General features: G+C 38.0%; 1 long non-coding RNA gene across 2 annotated transcripts in view; it reads left to right on the forward strand.

Annotated features, from left to right (window-relative positions):
• The window catches only part of LOC112669602 (uncharacterized), a 62,722-nt gene that overhangs the window by 14,298 nt on the left and 29,064 nt on the right, over positions 1 to 19,360 (forward strand). For both annotated transcript variants that reach the window (XR_003142377.3, XR_003142378.3), the window contains exon 2: positions 7,815 to 7,912. This is a non-coding gene — a long non-coding RNA (uncharacterized LOC112669602). The remainder of the gene's footprint in view (positions 1 to 7,814; positions 7,913 to 19,360) is intronic.

Consider the following 19,360-nt stretch of genomic DNA (forward strand, 5'->3'; position numbering starts at 1 on the left):
GGGTCTCCAGGATCATGCCCTGGGCTGAAAGTGGCACTAAGCCACTGAGCCATCCAGGCTGCCCAAGAATTTAGTTTTAAAGAGTAGAGTAGCTAGCTGCTGAATTTTCTCATAGGGAATTTGAATTTGACCATATGTGATAACTCATTTGGAATTATTTTTTTGTGGCAAGAATGCAAGTCACTGTGGTCAGTATATGCTGTTATTACCAATTATCTTAATTTTAGGGGCTTATAAAATTGGCAAAACAAGATAATATAAAGTAAAAAAGCAGGAATATTTTACAACACAAAGGAAATTGGTCATCTGTGTCAGTAAAACAATTTGTGAGAAGTGGAGGGCAATTTATAGGAAATAAACTATAAATATGAATGCTGCCAAAACTCCCTACTATTCCCAAGTAGATAACTATTTGTAGATTTTCTGCAGTTCCATGACCTGTAACTTGTGTCTATGGGCAGAAGAGAATTGTAGTCATGGCACACACAGTTTGAGTATCTGTGTGTGTCAAAGTGCTTCCTAGAAGCCATTCTTATTGATTTCAAGACTATTTATAGTCTTGTAATGTTTTCACCTCTAGCCCACTACCTTGTGCAATCAAGGGCAGTTAGGGGAGAAGATCACTGCAGGCAACCTGATGTGTTCCAAAATAACTAACTCCATAGAGGTCATACTTTCAGCTTAATAAGTAAGAAATCCAAACTAAATTTTTTGTAACAAAAGATGTCCTGTTGGTTTCCATTTTTACAAATCCTGTCATACATTGACATTGTTAGTCTTTGATTTTAAGTGGCAGTTAATCTAACTTAAGTTACAATATGGTGTTTAAGTAGCCCCTTTTTAAGTCTGCAATTTAAAAAAATTCAATGATAAGGTGTAAAAGTCAGTGGTTTTTAGTATATTCAGAGGTTTGTGCAACTATCACTACAATTTAATTTTTATCCCATCCTAAAAGAAACTTAATACCCACTAGCTGTCATTCCCCATCTGCCTTCCTCCAATCAGCCCAAGGCCACCACTAGTCTCCTTCCTGTTTCTATGAATTTGAACATTTTATAGAAATGAAACCATTCAATATGTGGTCTGTTGTCACTAGATTTTTTCACTTAGCATTTCTCAGTACTTTATTTCATTGCATTGCCTAATAATAGTTCACTGCATGAATATGCTGCATTTTATTCATCTCTTCATCAGTTGAGGGATAATTGGGTTGCTTTCAGTTTTTGGCTACTATGAGTATGTTACTATAAACATTTGTGTACAAGTTTTATGTGGATGTATATTTTCATTTCTCTTGAGTATATACCTAGGAGTAGAATTCCTTGGTCATATGGTCACTCTAACTTTTTGAGGTACTGCCAAATTGTTTTCCAAAGTATAATATGACTTTTAAAAATGCTACCTGTACTTCCATTCTCTGTTAGAGTACATTTTTTCATTAATGTATACATTTTCTAGATTTCATATTGTTGTCACATGTAAACACACATTTTGCAAAGTTATCACCTCAATCATGTTTTGAAAATATCGGAATGGCAAATTGCCATGTTGGTCCAGTCAAATGAATTTTTAGAGAACTGTTTGAATTTTCTGCACACAATTAATGCAGTTAAAAAATCTAAATTTGAATTTAATTTTATTGACTTGCTTTTTGAATAGGTACTAGAGCCACGTGGTTCAAAAGTCTGGGCTACAGTGATATGGGTGGTGTATTGTCTCTCTCCTAACTCTGTGCTACTAGTTTCCCTCCCTGGAGATGACAGTGTTATTTATTTCTTATGTAGCCTTCCAAGGAAGGCATTTTGAAGCAATTTTAATTTGAAAAGAATAAACTTAAAAACAAGTACATGGGGATATAAGAATTTTGTTCTAAACCTGGTTTGGTTAATGAAACAACAGCATATGCCTCAGTGATGACTTTATTTCAAGGCTGAATAGCAATAAAGAATTTACAAGTTTAATAATTGTCTTAAATAGCTTGAGGACATAATCAAAGCAGTCTACTTCTCCTTAACTTTTCATTTTGCCTCAGGAGCCAATCCTTGACCCATGACTTTCTGGTTATTATTTCACTTTGTCTATATTCCCAAGACATATAATCTGCTGATTTTATCCTTTCTAACTTCATTTCTGCTTCAAATGCTTTACTTTATAGAAATCATTTTCAAAAGTCTCCAAAGCAGGCTCCTGCCAGACTCCCAAACCACAACTCAGACTTTGGTTTTTTCTTGCTCGCACATTCTAGGCACAGACTTCCTTTTAGTCCTTGAATAAGCAAGCCCTTTCCACCACAGTACCTTGTACTTACAGGCTCTTCCCATTGCAGAGAAGGTTTTCTTCTGCTCCTGTGTAGCTGACTCCTTCCTATTATTCAGATCTCCGCTTAAACATGGTATTCTCTGACCATCTTAGCCAAAGTTGACCTCTTATCCTTTACTATCCATTGCATTTGACTATTGATTTCATTCCTGTTAATTACCATGGTACTTGTTTAATTACTAGTTAATTGTCTGGAATGATCTATTCTAGAAGAGTCTGTGGTCTAAAACAGGATGGGCAAACTATAGTCCAAATCTTGCTTTTATATGGCGCTGTAGCTAAGGATTGTTTTACATTTTTGAAGCATTGTCTAATTTTTTTTTTAATGCAACAGAGATTTTGCATGGCCTGTAAAACCTTAAATATTTACTATCTGGCCCTTTACAGAAAAGTTTGCTGACTCTGGGTCTAAAATAATGGTTTCTAAAATGAACTGTGTATATGCCAAAGAGTGTATGAGATAATCTAGTGGGATTTTTTTAATGATTTATTTATTTGAGAAGGAGAGAGAGAGGGAGTGTGTGTGAGCTTGGGCAGGGAGGGAGAGTGGGAGAGGGAGAAAGAGAATCTCATGCAGACTCCTCACTGAGCACAGAGCCTAACATGGGGCTCAATCTCAGGACCCTGATATCATGACCCAAGCCAAAACCAAAGTTGGATGCTTAACCTACTGAGCCACTCAGGCACCCTAATCTAGTGGGACCTTAATTGTTTATTCTCTTGTTCTTTGGAAGTTATTTATTGTGTATATTTTATAAAGTGCATAATTTTTAGTATAGTATATGTATATAATTTACAAATTAATATATATCTTTATGTATTGTGGTTGCTGCTCAGAAATTTTTTCATAATGAGCTTGTGATAAAAGTGATAGAGGCAGCTAATACTAAAATATATTATTTATGAGGACATAATCACATTCTCTCCTTCCATATTCCCATCATGTAATACATGATATATTTTTTTGAAAGGATGATGGCAGCAGACTTACCATTTACTGGGTACATATTAAATTCTAGGCATTGGATGCCTGGGGGGCTCAGTGGTCGAGTGTCTGCCTTTGGGTCAGGTCATGATTCTGGGATCCTGGGATTGAGTCCCATATCGGGCTCCCTGCAGGGAGCCTGCTTCTCCCTCTGCCTATGTCTTTGCCTCTTTTTCTGGGTCTCTCATGAATAAATAAATAAAATCTTTTAAAAAAATTGTAGGCATTAACTAATTTCTTGGTATACAATATCTTCTTTAATAATCACAACTACCCTATGACCTAGGTCCTGTTACCCATATTTACAAAAGAGGAAATAAAAATCCAGAGAAGTTTAACAACTTCCTGAAGGTCTTAGTTGCTAACAAAAGGTGGAAGTCAAGTGTAGCTGCCTATCTGAATCTAAAGCCAGTAGTCTCCCCCAATTTCATTGTTTTGGACTCTTTGCATCAGAATGTAGTCACATTTTTGAACCCTTTATGCCTTGAATATTGGCTTAGAAGGATTAATCCAGTTTCTTACAGCAGGCAGCCAGATATGAAGAAAGGGCATGTATATTTCTAATAGGAGATATCACCCTTAATGGTTTCTTGCGAGCTCTTTAAGTTAGAATTGGGATACATGAATTTAAGTATGATTCTGCAATTTACTAGATAAATCATTTATATTTAAAAAAAATTATTCATTTATTCATGAGAGCCACAGAGAGAGGCAGAGACACAGGCAGAGGGAGAAACAGGCTCCATGCAAGGAGCCCGATGTGGGACTCGATTCTGGGTCTCCGAGATCATGACCTGAGCTGAAAGCAGATGCTCAACTGCTGAGCCACCCAGTGTCCCTAAATCATTTATCTTTTATCAGCTAATTTCTCATCTACAAATTAGGGCTAATGATATTTACCCCAGAGGTAGTTTTGAGGATTAAATGCATGTGAAAATGATTGTATACTAAGGTCTATAAAATAATTAGTCCTTCTTTAGCTATATGTAACTGTGTAGGGGCGTACTTTTTCTGTTGTCATAGTTTTGGCTATAAAATCTTTTACTTAACAAACCACCAAGGTAGCTATTCGAAGGAAGAAGCACCATTCTGGCATAAGAAGAGAGTGCAAGTACAAATTTGGCATTCTGTTTCTAGGCTTTTTATAAACCCAAATGTATTTGACCTTAGTTGAAAATGCACATGGCTACTATCTGTGGTGCAGATTTAAAAGAGAAAACTGTAGCTATTATTAATCAGCATCTCCTTTGCCCACATATTGAAACTTGGAAGAACATGATGCTTTAATTGTCTCACTGATAAACATTAGATTTACATTGGAAGTTATTATTTAATTTAGATTTTTCCCAGTGTAGCTCCTATTTATCAGTTTTAAACTTAAAATTCTTCAAGATTCCTTTTTAAAAACCACAGCTCTTTCAGGTAATTTTATATTATTATTATTTTTAAGTTTTTTTTATTTTTTATTTTTTTATAAATTTATTTTTTATTGGTGTTCAATTTGCCAACATATAGAATAACACCCAGTGCTCATCCCATCAAGTGCCCCCTCAGGTAATTTTATATTAAATTATAAAATAAAACCCCCAAAATATACCACATTTTCACTTTAAATAAAGTATCTCACACATTTTAAATACTGAGCTCCCAAGGCTATGAGCTAAATCTGAAATAAAAACTTTCAAAAGAAAAACGAATCATATCCAGTCATTCTCACAGAGTTCTGAAGTTTTTGTCATGGGCCCTTTATCTTCTTCCTTTTCCACAACTAACTGTCCTCTGGCTTTTCTTCCCCAATGTTCTTTTGCTATAGAAACAAGGACATATTTTTCTCTTAGATAACTGCCTTTGTCCTGCCTCTAGTTTTAGAGACTTGTTTAGAAACTCCCAATACATGGATTATGTTTACCAAAGCTTGTAAATATTTATAGATTCCACTTTCCTATAAATGATTGTACCAATTATTGTCTGTAGTCCATTTAGCAATTAATCATGTACTGCTTGTGACAAATTTTCTCTTTTGATGTAAACCATTATTTTATTGCTACTTAATTTTACATGAATCTGTCTTATTTTCTCTAATTGCATTTCAGAATCCTTAAAGACCAACTCCACTTGCTTATTTTTGAATCCCACAGTATAGAGCAGAGTACCTAACAATATCATGCCATTTGGTATCTGACCTGAACTGAGCTTTAAACCCAGTTCTTTGTTATTTGTGTGACTCTGGTCAATCCTACTAACTTGATGAACTAGTTTTGTCATCTGTAGATGGGAATGATAATAGTACCCTATGTGGTTATTAATTGGATTGAATTGTATGATTGTGTGATGTGATTGCATGCTCCAGGATTGCCATCCATGTGGACCTGATGTACATGGCACTGCCTGGTTAGTGGCATTTTAGCTATCCAACACATGCTAGTTACTATTGCTATTACTAAATCCCATTCACCATTCAAGATTTAATCCCATTCAATCCCATCCCATTCAAGATGTTATTTATTTATTTATTTGAGAGAGGGAGAAAACACATGTGCTGGGAGGAGGGGCAGAGGGAGAGGGAGGAAGCAGACTCCCTTTTGAACAGGGATCCCAGTGTGGGGCTCTATCCCAGGACCCTGGGATCATGACCTGAGCCAAAAGCAGACACTTAACTCCACTATTCACTTGATTTTTAAAATGTAAAGAAGACAAGTCCAGCAGACACAAAGTTGAGCAGTGTGTAAGTTGGTAGTGAAAGAGCTAACTTTGGCTCAGGCTTCAAGGCTTCATACAGATTTTAATTCTGCTTAGGGATAAATTAGCTGTTTTGTGAAGCTGCACTACTTATTGTCTCAGTAAGTTCCTTGTAAATAATCAGTTCTATTTTTTTTTAAATATAATATGAGGTTGGGAGGTGGAAGAGAAAGGAGCTGAGTCACCCTGATCCTCTGACCATGATCTCTTCTCTAGTCTGTCTTTATAGGTTTGGTGACATCAGGCTGTACAACTGAGGAATGATGAACAAAGCCTTACAATGAGGTTTGGGCATTTTCAGACATTTGGAATGTGATGACACTCAGATTCTTGATCCAGCAATTGGTTTAGTTTATCACAGTGAAGGGAATATAGTTTGGTTGGGATTTAAGACCTATTGAATGAAATATCTGAAATTTACTACAGGTAGTTTTTTTTTTTTTTAAGATTTTATTTATTTATTCATGAGGGACACACACACAGAGACAAGCAGAGACAGGCAGAGGGAGAAGCAGGCTCCATCCAGGGAGTCCGATGTGGGACTCGATCCGGGGACTCCAGGATCATGCCCTGGGCAGAAAGTGGGCACTAAACCGCTGAACCACCCAGGCATCCCCAGTAGTTTTTTAGTAAGTATTGAGGAGTTGACACCTATTGGTTTAAAGTCCTTAAGGATGTTCTTTGTTTAGTTGAAGAAAAGGAAAGAAGGTGTCCTTGAATAATTCTTCAGAGTTGCTGACATTGGTGGAGCAAGCAGAGGTTATATGGTATTAGATTAATGTCACATCACTGCATCATATAAAAGAAACTGCAATGCTATTAAGCATTGTTAAAAGCAAATTACAGGAAAATATTAAGTGGTTAATAGAATGATAGGATAATATCATGAGCTAAAGGCACTTCCAGAGATGTTCTGGCCCAAGCTCTATCTTTAGGCAAAGGAATGTCTAAATCATCCAGGACAGAGGTTATTCACACCTCAAATTACTCACTAAGGATAGAGAAGCCTCCACTTACTTTGGTAACCCATATGATTATTTCATCACCCTGAGGGTAAAAAAAAAATCTCATCTTTATCCAACTTAAAATTCAGATGCTTAATTTAGATTGGTCTTTTCCACAAACAACCACAGATTGATGCTTGCAGTAATGGTGTCATATAGGTGGATGACAAAAAGCAAGCAACTTTTCACCTCTTATAATGCATGTTCTGAGTCTAGGGGAAGCAGTGAGGTTCATTCACTCAACAGGTATTTATTGAGCATGAAGTCTGTGCCAGGAGCCAAGGATGCAACAATGAGAAAAATGGAATCCCTGCCCTTAATCCATGTGTAGTCTTCTGGGAGGGGAGCAGACAGGCAGAGAGGTAATATTTACTACGTGGTGTGACAAGCACAGTCGTATTTACTATAAACGTGAGTATATCACATGCCAGGAATTGTGCTAAGTGCTACAGGCAATTCAACCCATTCATTCTCACAACTACTGCAACATAAACTTATAATTGTAAAACAATTATACGTGCAAGCTTTTCTCTCTGGCTGAAATGTTCTTTATGGCACATCTTAAGTTCTTCCTGCTGATGGCTTAGTATAAATTTATGATCAGTCCTGCAGGTTTTATATCTTGTGAGATATTATGAAGATATTATTTCAGGCTTTAGAAATTTATTTTCTCTCTTCTACTTTTAGACTTTTAAGACTATTGTTTCTGTGGGTTTCAAAATCCTGTTCTGAGAGTAAAAACTTTCTTTCTCTTTGTATTTTTATAGAAACAATTCTAATTCTCCCCAAGGCAGATGGAATCTTCTGGTTGAAGAGATGAAAAGTCATATGTAAGAAAGTGAGGAAGAAGAAGGAATAAGAACAGGTTACAACATATCATGTTTCTTTTACAATATAAATGTACATACATATCTACTTATATAGTTAATGACTCTAGGATTCAATGCATATCCTCATCTAAAGATATTTATATTTTAACTGGAGATAATTTTTAAACCTTTATAATATGGATTATGTATAAGAATAGGATTTCAAGCATTAATGTACTAGGTAGTTTTTATATTATTTAAGTCAATTTTTCTCCTTTCCAGAGTCCAATTTTTCTCCTTTTCAGAGTCCACTGATATTCTATATAGAATTGTTTCTTTATGTAAATTAGCTAATTTTCAACATTTTAAAAATTATTTTTAAATTTATTATTCATTTATTTTTTTGGTATATTTTTAATTGGAGTTTGATTTGCCAACATATAATATAACACCCAGTGCTCATCCTGTAAAGTGCCCCCCTCAGTGCCCATCACCCAGTGACCCCAACTGCCCACCCACGTCCCCTTCCACTACCCCTTGTTCGTTTCCCAGGGTTAGGTGTCTCTCATGGTCTGTCACCCTCTCTGATATTTCCCACTCGTTTTCTATTCTTTCCCCTATAATCCCTTTCACTATTTCTTATATTCCTCGAATGAATGAAAATCATGTTTGTCCTTGTCTGATTGACTTACTTCACTCAGCATAATACCCTCCAGTACCATCCACGTCAAAGCAAATGGTGGATATTTGTTGTTTCTAATGGCTGAATAATATTCCATTGTATACATAGACCACATCTTCTTTATCCATTAATCTTTCGATGGACACCAAGGCTCCTTCCACAGTTTGGCTATTGTGGACATTGCTGCTATAAATTTGGGGTGTAGGTGTCCCGGGATTTCACTGCATCTGTATCTTTGGAGTAAATCCCCAGCAGTACAATTGCTGGGTTGTAGAGTAGTTCTATTTTTAAATCTCTGAGGAACCTCCACACATTTTCCAGAGTGGCTCCACCAGTTCACATTCCTACCAACAGTGCCAGAGGGTTCCCCTTTCTCCACATCCTCTCCAACATTTGTTGTTTCCCGTCTTGTTAATTTTCCCCATTCTCACTGGTATGAGGTGGTATCTCATTGTAGTTTGATTTGTATTTCCCTGATGGTGAGTGATGCAGAGGATTTTCTCATGTGCTTGTTGGCCATGTCTGTTTCCTCTGTGAAATTTCTGTTGATGTCTTCTGCCCATTTCACGATTGGATTGTTTGTTTCTTTGCTGTTGAGTTTAAGAAGTTCTTTATAAATCTTGGATACTAGCCCTTTATCTGATAGGTCATTTGCAAATATCTTCTCCTATTCTGTAGGTTGTCTTTTAGTTTTGTTGACTGTTTCTTTTGCTGTGCAGAAGCTTTTTATCTTGATGAAGTCCCAATAGTTCATTTTTACTTTTGTTTCCCTTGCCTTCATAGATGTATCTTGCAAGAAATTGCTGTGGCCGAGTTCAAAAAGGGTGTTGCCTGTGTTCTCCTCTAGGATTTTGATGGAACCTTGTTTCACATTTAGATCTTTCATCCATTTTGAGTTTATCTTTGTGTATGGTGTAAGAGAATGGTCTAGCTTCATTCTTCTGCACGTGGCTGTCCAATTTCCCCAGCACCATTTATTGAAGAGACTGTCCTTTTTCCACTGGATAGTCTTTCCTGCTTTATCGAATATTAGTTCATAGAGTTGAGGGCCCATTTAGGGTTCTCTATTCTGTTCCATTGATCTATGTGTCTGTTTTTGTGCCAGTACCTTACTGTCTTGATGATCACAGCTCTGTAGTACAACCTAAAATCTGGCATTGTGATGCCCCTGGCTCTGGTTTTCTTTTTCAATATTCCCCTGGCTATTCAAGATCTTTTCTGATTCCACACAAATCTTAAGATGATTTGTTCCAACTCTCTGAAGAAAGTCCATGGTATTTTGATAGGGATTGCATTAAATGTATAAATTGCCCTGGGTAACATTGATATTTTCACAATATTAATTCTCCCAATTCATGAGCATGGAATATTTTTCCATCTCTTTGTGTCTTCCTCAATTTCTTTCAGAAGTGTTCTGTAGTTTTTAGGGTATAGATCCTTTACCTCTTTGGTTAGGTTTATTCCTAAGTTATTTTATGCTTTTGGGTGAAATTGTAAATGGGATTGACTCCTTAGTTTCTCATTCTTAAGTCTCATTGTTAGTGTATAGAAATGCCACTGATTTCTGGGCATTGATTTTGTATCCTGCCACACTGCTGAATTGCTGTATGAGTTCTAGCAATCTTGGGGTGGAGTCTTTTGGGGTTTCTATGTACAGTATCATGTCATCTGCTAGGAGGGAGAGTCTGACTTCTTGTTTGTCAATTTGAATGCCTTTTATTTCTTTTTGTTGTCTGATTGCTTCTAGCACTATGTTGAATAGCAGTGGTAAGAGTGGACATCCCTGTTGTGTTCCTGATCTTAGGGGGAAGGCTCCCAGTGTTTCCCCATTGAGAATGATATCTTCTGTGGACTTTTCATAGATGGCTTTTAAGATGCTGAGGAATGTTCCCTCTATTCCTACACTCTGAAGAGTTTTGCTCAGGAATGGATGCTGTATTTTGTCAAATGCTTTCTCTGCCTCTATTGAGAGGATCATAGAGTTCTTGTTTTTCCTCTTGTTGATATGATCTATCACATGATTGTTTTACAAGTGTTGAACTAGCCTTGCATCCCAGGGATAAATCCCACTTGGTCATGGTTAATAATCTTAATATACTGTTGGATCTTATTGGCTAGTATGTTGAGAATTTTTGCATCTGTGTTCATCATGGAGATTGGTCTATAATTCTCCTTTTCAGTGGGGTCTTTGTCTGGTTTTGGAATTAAGGTGATGCTGGCCTCATAAAAAGAGTTTGGAAGTATCTGTCTCTTTCTATCTTTTGGAACAGCTTTAGTAGAATAGGTATGGTTTCTTCTTCAAACGTTTGGTAGAATTCCCCTGGGAAGCCAACTGGCCCTGTACATTTGTGTCTTGGGAGGTTTTTGATGACTGCTTCAATTTCCTCCCTGGTTATTGGCCTGTTCAGGTTTTCTATTTCTTCCTGTTCCAGTTTTGGTAGTTTATGGTTCCAAAAATGCATCCATTTCTTCTAGATTGCCTAATTTATTGGCATACAGCCGTTCATAATGTTTTTAAAATCATTTGTATTTTCTTGGTATTGGTTGTGATCTCTCCTTTTTCATTCATGATTTTATTTTATTTTATTTATTTATTTTTTAAATTCCAAGTTTATTTATTTTTTAATTTTTTAAAATTTATTTATGATAGTCACACAGAGAGAGAGAGAGGCAGAGACATAGGCAGAGGGAGAAGCAGGCTCCATGCACTGGGAGCCCGACGTGGGATTCGATCCCAGGTCTCCAGGATCGTGTCCTGGGCCAAAGGCAGGCGCTAAACCGCTGCGCCACCCAGGGAGCCCCATGATTTTATTAATTTGAGTATTTTCTCTTTTGTTTTTAATAAGGCTGGCTAATGGTTTATCTATCTTATTAATTCTTTCTAAGAACCAACTCCTGGTTTTGTTGATCTGTTCTACAGTTCTTCTGGTCCTTATTTCATTGAGTTCTGCTCAAATCTTTATTAACTCTCTTTTTCTGCTTGGTGTAGGTTATTTGCTGTTTTTTTCTCCAAGTCCTTTAGGTGTGAGGTTAGCTTGTGTATTTGAGTTTTTTTTCCAATTTTTTGAGGGATGCGTGGATTGCGATGTATTTCCCCTCTTAGGACTGCTTTTGTTTTATCCCAAAGATTTGAATGGTTGTATCTTCATTTTCATTAGTTTCCATGAATCTTTTTAATTCTTCTCTAATTTCCTGGTTGACCCATTCATCTTTTAGCAGGATACTCTTTAAACTCCACGTGTTTGGGTTTCTTTCAAATTTCTTCCTGTGATTCAGTTCAAGTTTCAAAGCATATGGTCTGAAAATATGCAGGGGACAATCTCTGTCTTTTGGTTTCAGTTGAGACCTGATTTGTGACCCATATGTGGTCTCTTCTGGAAAAAGTTCCATATGCACTTGAGAAGAATGAGTATTGGGCAGCCTGGGTAGCTCAGCAGTTTAGCACTCCCTGGCCCAGGGTGTGATCCTGGAGACCTGGTATCGAGTACCACATCAGGTTCCCTGCATGGAGCCTGCTTCTCTCTCTGCCTGTGTCTCTGCCTCTTTTTGTCTCTTTCTGTGTCTCTCATGGATAAAATTAAAAAAAAATTTTTTTAAAGAGAAGAATGTGCATTCCGTTGTTCAGATGCAAAGTTATGTATATGTCTGTGAAATCCATCTGATCCAGTGTATCATTTAAAGCTCTTGTTTCTTTGGTGATATTGTGCTTAGAATATCTGTCATTTGCAGAAAGTGCCGTGTTGAATTCTCCTACTATTAGTGTATTATTATCTAAGTATGTCTTTACTTTGGTTTTTAATTGATTGATATACTTGGAAGCTCCCACATTAGGGGCATAAATATTCATGATTGTTAGGTCCTCTTGTTGAATAGGTCCTTTAAGTATGATATATTATCCCTCTTCATCTCTTACTGCAGTCTTTGGGATAAACTTTAACTTATCTGATATGAGCATTGCTACCCCTGCTTTCTTTTGAGGACAATTTGAATGGTGAATGGTTCTCCAACCTTTCATTTTCAGGCTGGAGGTGTCCTTAGGTCTAAAATGAGTTTCCTGTAGACAGCAAATAGATGGGTCTTGCTTTTTTATCCAGTCTGAAACCCTGCAATTTTTGATGGGATCATTTAGCCCGTTTACGTTCAGAGTTACTATTGAAAGATATGAATTTAGTGTCATCATCATACCTATTCAATCCCTGTTTTTGTGGATTATTTCTTTGGGCTTCCTCTTTCTTTTCAGGGCCCCCTTAATATTTCTTGCATAGCTGGTTTGGTGGTCACATAGTCTTTCAGTTTCTGCCTATCTTGGAAGCTCTTTATTTCTCCTTCTATTCTGAATGAGAGCCTTGCTGGGTAAAGTATTCTTGGCTGCATATTCTTCTCATTTAGTACCCTGAATATATCCTGCCAGCCCTTTCTGGCCTGCCAGGTCTCTGTGGAGAGTTCTGCTGTTAATCTAATATTTCTCTCCATATAAGTTAAGAATCTCTTGTCTCTCACTGCTTTAAGGATTTTCTCTTTATCTTTGGAATTATCAAGTTTCACTATTAAATGTTGAGGTGTTGGTTTTTAATGATTTTAGGGGGAGACCTCTCTATTTCCTGGATCTGAATGCCTGTTTCCCTCCCCAAATTAGGGAAGTTCTCAGCTATGATTTGTTCAAATATGTTTTCTGTCCCTCTGTCCCTCTAACCACTCTCTGGAACCCCACTTATACATAGATTTTTCCTTCAGAGGCTGTCATTTATTTCCCTTAACCTCTCCCCATCATCTTTTAATTGTTTTTCTGTTTTTCTCTTTTTTCCTCAGCTTCCTTCCTTGCTATCAACTTGTCTTCTATGTCAGTCATTCTTTCTTTTACCTCAGTAACCCTTGTCATTAGGACCTCCAGTTTGGATTGCATCTTATTTAATTTATTTTTAATTTCGGCCTGATTAGATCTAAATTCTGCAATAATGAATTTTCTTGAATCCTTTATGCTTTTTCCCAGAGCCACCAGTAGCTTTATAACTGTGCTTTTGAATTGGCTTTCTGACATCGAATTGTAATCCAAATTCTGTAACTCTGTGGCAGAGAGTACTGTTTCTGATTCTTTCTTTTGTGGTGGGTTCTTCCTTCTAGTCATTTTGCTCAATGCAGAGTGGCTGTATGAGTGGGCTGAGTCAAGAGTTCAACCACGACCTAAGTAAATTTCATCCTAGATGATTCTGCCCAGGTCAGAGACCAGAAATTGAAAAGAAAGATCAGAACAAAATAAAACAAAAGGACCAGTAAAGTGAAAAACAAATTTTAAAACAAAGTAGTAAAAAACAAAAGACCAAGAATCTTAATGAAGAATTGAAAAAAAAAAAAAAAAAAAGGAGAGGAAAAAAACATGGGGTCGGGACTGGGAGAAGTTGTAGTAGAGGGAGAATGTAGTCTACCTGATGGGTTCTAGAGGGTGATCCTCTTGTTTCTGAGTATATTAAGTTCTGCATGTTAGAAGATGCTCAGTCCCAAATTTATATAAAGCAGAAGTACTTGTAGAGGGTCCCAACATTGGCCACCAAAACATAAACGAGGTAAAAGAGAGGGGCAGAATGGGAATGAGGAATCTCACAGAATGAACCAGCACAGTATACCACTTGGTTTTGGGTGCATGCTGGTCATATTTTAGAAGGTGTTAACTTCTGCCATTGTAGAACAAAGTGAGACAGAGAAAATGAAAAACACAAAACCAAAAAAACCTATCTTGTATATCTCCCCAAATAAAGTTGAGTATGTTTAAAGGAATCTAGAAGTGGAAAATCTATCTAGGACCTGTGATTGTAGAAATATGAAAGTCAAAAAGGAAGAATCTTAAAAATGAAGAAGTGGTAAAATATTTTAGTTAAGGTGGGAAAAGAGAAAAAAATTGGAAATTTACAGTCTGATATAAAAACGAGTTGTACTGGAAAAAGGAAGATAAAAAATAGGAGGGGCACCCTCTAGTTCTATATACTGTTAATCCCTCGACTTCCCCTGGAGCTTTCCAGCACTGCTTGGTCAAGAACTTACTCTTCCCCTGTCCTTCCAGCTGGTCTTCTGGGGGAGGGGCCTGTTGTGCTGACTCTCAGGTGTGTGCACCTGGGGGAGCTGCCTCCCACCCTGCCGGGTGTTGGGCTCAGTGGGAGCTGTGGACCCTATGAGGCCCCTGTCCCCTAGGGCCCCACCCCTCCCAGACTCACGGTAACACCAGGAGGAATAATACCACTGGCAGCGGCCAGCTCTCCAGCCCTAGAGTCAGCTCCCACAGTAACTACCACAGTCTCCCAGTCCACACTGGCCTGATGCTCCTGGGCCGGCGTGGGGGCGCTGATCTGCACAGGTGCCCCACGGCAGAAGAGGCCTTGCTGTCCTGTGCCCTCCCCACATCCACCTGTCCCGGGGGGAGTGCAGGATCCGGGGCTGTGTCCCCGGCGCCCTGGGATCTGGGGCCTGTGCTTGGAATCGCACTCCTGGGGCGCGGTTCCTGAAGGCGGCAGGGCGCAGCCCCCTCTGTCCGGAGCCGCCGGTCTGACCCTTCCTCTCTATTAGTGACTCCGGGAGACTGGAGGCTCCACTGCCCCTCCTGCGATTCTGCTCAATTTCCCTGTTATGTGCCTTTCTGTCCCTCAACATTTATTACAGCTTCTGTAAAGTCTTCACCCTCTCTTCTTGCTCTACTACATTTCTGTATTTGAATCTCTGCGTATCTGTACTACACGTATGTATGATTATAGTTCTCTAAAATAATCATTATACTGATGATAATGATCCCGAATGGTCATAAAGATAGTCTCTGATTACATTTAACAGCAAATACAAGGACACACTTCTTCCTATTTGGGCATATTTAATGGTAAATGGTATGGTAATGAGGTAGACAGCGGTGATGACCAATTTGGTCAGTTTGTTACCTGAGTAGAATAGAAATCAACCAATGGGTACAGAAACGCTTCCCCATTGCCTTTGTTATATTGCTGGTCCATCACATACTGCTTAAGCTAATAAACAGAGGACTTATTAATCAAAAGAATGAGTTTGGATCCTAAAGCTCACATTTATTATAATGCAAATGCATCTCCAGGGTGTATGAGTTAGCTAGATATCTGTCTGGTGAGACCCTCTGTATCCTGTGCTCCCCCCTCTCCTCCCACCATGGCTTTGAATGGAACTTGTGTCAGCTTTTAAAGTCTCAGAATAAATTATGTTCCAGAGCTCAGACAGACAGTATTAAGAGGGCCTGGATGAAAGTATGTTTTTACATGTTCTTTGGAAGTACATTCATTGATCTCCTTTAGCCTTTAGTGGGGTTGTCTTCCTTCCTGGATGAACAGGTACAAATTTGGGAGCCAATTGAAGTGACACAATATGAAGACCATGGAAGCTGCTTGTGTGTCTGGGTACTTTAGAGACTGTGGTAGGGAGAGCATGGTTAGGCAGTGTCTGTCTTCTTCCTGAAGTCCAGGCTGTATCTGTAAACATACATTTCACTGCTTCTCTGCTCTTTTCTCTCTTTCTGCACATGTTTCTCCCCTTCTCTTCTCCCCTCTCCAAGCCCCCATAACCATGTTACAGGATGGAGTGAATTGGTGTTTGCTCTACATGCGGCATGGGAAACAGCAGATGTGTGTCAGATCAAGGAATAGAGTTATAGGGCACACTGCCCTGTACTAAGAATAAACAGGGGAATTTAACTACCATTATTATTATGAAAATGTTATTTTAATTCCAATTAGTTAACGTACAGTGTTATATTAGTTTCAGTTGTACAATATAGTAATTCAACAATTCCATATATCACCCTGTGCTCATCATGACAGTTCGTTCACTCCTCAATCCCCATCAGCTATATTACCTATCCCCCAGCCACCCCCCTGTGGGATCCATCAGTGTGTTTTCTAAGGTTCTGTCTCTTGGCTTCTCTCTCTCCCTCCTTTTTCCTTTGCTCATTTGTTTTTTTCCTAAATTCCACATATGAGTGAAATCGTGGTATTTATCTTTTTCTCTCTGACTTATTTTGCTTAGTGTAATACTCTCTAGTTCCATTCATGTCATTGCAAATGGCAAGATTTCATTCTTGTTTTGGCTGAATAATATTCATATATATATATACACACACACACACATATACACATATAGACTTTGTTTTTAAAGATTTCCTTATTTATTTGAGAGAGATTGCATGCACGTGTGAGAGAGAGGCAGAGGGAGAAGGAGAGGGAGAGGGAGAAGGAGAGAAAGAATTCTCAAGCAGACTCCCCACTGAGCACAGAGCCTGATGTGGGGCTCCATCCCATGACTCCAAGTTCATGACCTGAGCCAAAACTGAGAGTCAGACACTTACCAAACTGAGCCACCCAAGTGCCCCTAGATTTCTTTTTTATACATTTGTCAATCGATGGATACTTGGGCTGCTTCCATATCTTTCCTATTTTAAATGATGCTTCTATAAACATAAGGGTGTATGTTTCCCTTTGAATTTGTGTTTTTGTATTCTCTGGGTAAATTCCCAGTAGTTTGGGGCATCCTAGGGTACTTCTATTTTTAACTTTTTGAGGAACCTCCATACTGTTTTCCGGAGTGGTTACACCGGTTTGAATTCCCATCAACATTGCTTGAAGATTTCTTTTTCTTCACATCCTCTCCAATACCTGCTGTTTCTTGTGTTGCTGATTTTAGCCATTCTGACAAGTGTGAGGTGATATCTTGTAGCTTTTTTTTTCTTTAAATTTTTACTTATTTATGATAGTCACACAGAGAGAGAGAGGGAGAGAGAGGCAGAGACATAGGCAGAGGGAGAAGCAGGCTCCATGCATCAGGAGCCCGACGTGTGATTCGATCCTGGGTCTCCAGGATTGCGCCCTGGGCCAAAGGCAGGCACTAAACCCCTGCGCCACCCAGGGATCCCAGATATCTTGTAGTTTTGATTTACATTTCCCTGATGGTAAGTAATGATGAACATCTTTTCATGCATCTGTTGGCCATCTGTATGGCTTCTTTGGAGAAATGTCTGTTCATGTCTTCTGCCCATTTTTTAATTGGATTATTTGTTTTTTGGGTGTTCAGTTTTATAAGTGCTTTAAATGTTTTGGATACCAACACTTACCAGATATGTCATTTGCAATTATCTTCTCCCATTCCATAGGTTGCCTTTTAGTTTTGTTGGTTGTTTTCTTTGCTGTTCAGAAGCTTTTTATTTTGATTTAGCCCAAATAGTTTATTTCTGCTTTTGTTTCTCTTGCCTCTTGAGACATATCTAGAAAAAAGTTGCTATGGCCCATGTCAAAGAGGTTACTGCTTGTGTTCTCTTCTAGGAGTTTTATGGTTTCCTGTCTCACATTTAGCTCTTTCATCTATTTTGAATTTACTTTTATGTATGGTGTAAAAAAATGGTCCACTTTCATTCTTTTGCATATTGCTGGCCAGTTTTCCCAACACCATTTGTTGAAGAGACTAGTTCTTATCCCATTGATATTCTTTCTTGCTTTGTCAAAAATTAATTGACCAGATAGTTGTGGGTTTATTTCTGATTTCTATTCTGTCCTATTGATCTGTGTGTTTATCTTTGTGCCAGTACCATACTGTTTTTACTACCACAGCTTTGTAATATAATTTAAAGCCTGGATTGTGATGCTTCCAGGTTTGTGTTTCTTTTTTAAGGTTGTTTTGCCTATTCAGGATCTTTTGTGATTTCATACGAGTTTTAGGATTATTTGTTCCAGTTCTGTGAAAGATGTTGTGGTATTTTCATAGAGATTGCATTAAATGTATAGAGTGCTTTGGGTAATAGACATTTTAACAGTATTTGTTCTTCCAATCCATGAGGATGGAATGTCTTTCCATTTTCTTGTGTCATCTTCAATTTCTTCTATTAGTGTTTTATGGTTTTCAGAGTACAGGTCTTTCACTTCTTTCGTTAGGTTTATTCCCACATATCTTATTTTGTGTGCAATTGTAAATGGGATTGTTCCTTAATTTCTCTTTCTAATGCTTCATTATTGCTGTTAGAAATACAATAGATTTCTGTATATTGATTTTGTATTCTGCATTTTACTGAATTTGTCAGTTCTCGCAGTTTTTTGGTGGAGCCTTTTGGGTTTTCTACATATCCTATCATGTCATCTGCACGTAGTGGATGTTTTACTTCTTCCTTACTATTTGGATATTTTCTATTTCTTTTTTTAAATAATTGTTATTTATTCGTGAGAGATACAGAGAGAGAGAGGCAGAGACACAGGCAGAGAGAGAAGCAGGCCCCTCACAGGGAGCCCAACGCGGGATCTGATCCCCGGATCGGGATCACACCCTGAGCCAAAGGCAGACACTCAACCACTGAGCCACCCAGGAATCCCTCTATTCTTTTTGTTTCTGATTTTTGCAGCTAGAACTTCTAATACTATGTTGAATAAAAGTGGTGAGAGTGGACATCCTTGTCTTGTTCCTGACCCTAAAGGAAAAACTCTGTTTTTTCTCATTGAAAATGTTAGCTGTGGGTTTTTCATCTATGGCCTATATTATATTGAGGTATGTTCCCTCTAAACCTACTTTGTTGAGGTTTTTTTTTTGTTTATCATGAATAGATGGTGTTCTTTGTCAAATGCTTTTTCTGTGTGTATTGCAATGATCATATGGTTCTTACCCTTTGTCTTTTTTTTTTTTTAAGATTTATTTTATTTATTCATGAGACACAGAGAGAGAGAGAGAGAGAGAGAGAAAGAGAGAGAGAGAGGCAGAGACATAGGCAGAGGAAGAAACAGGCTCCCTGTAGGGAACCTGATGGGGGACTCAATTTGGGATTCCAGGATCATGCCCTGAGCCA

This window comes from Canis lupus, chromosome 25 (genome assembly GCF_003254725.2).
Source record: "Canis lupus dingo isolate Sandy chromosome 25, ASM325472v2, whole genome shotgun sequence".
Classification (NCBI taxonomy): domain Eukaryota; kingdom Metazoa; phylum Chordata; class Mammalia; order Carnivora; family Canidae; genus Canis; species Canis lupus.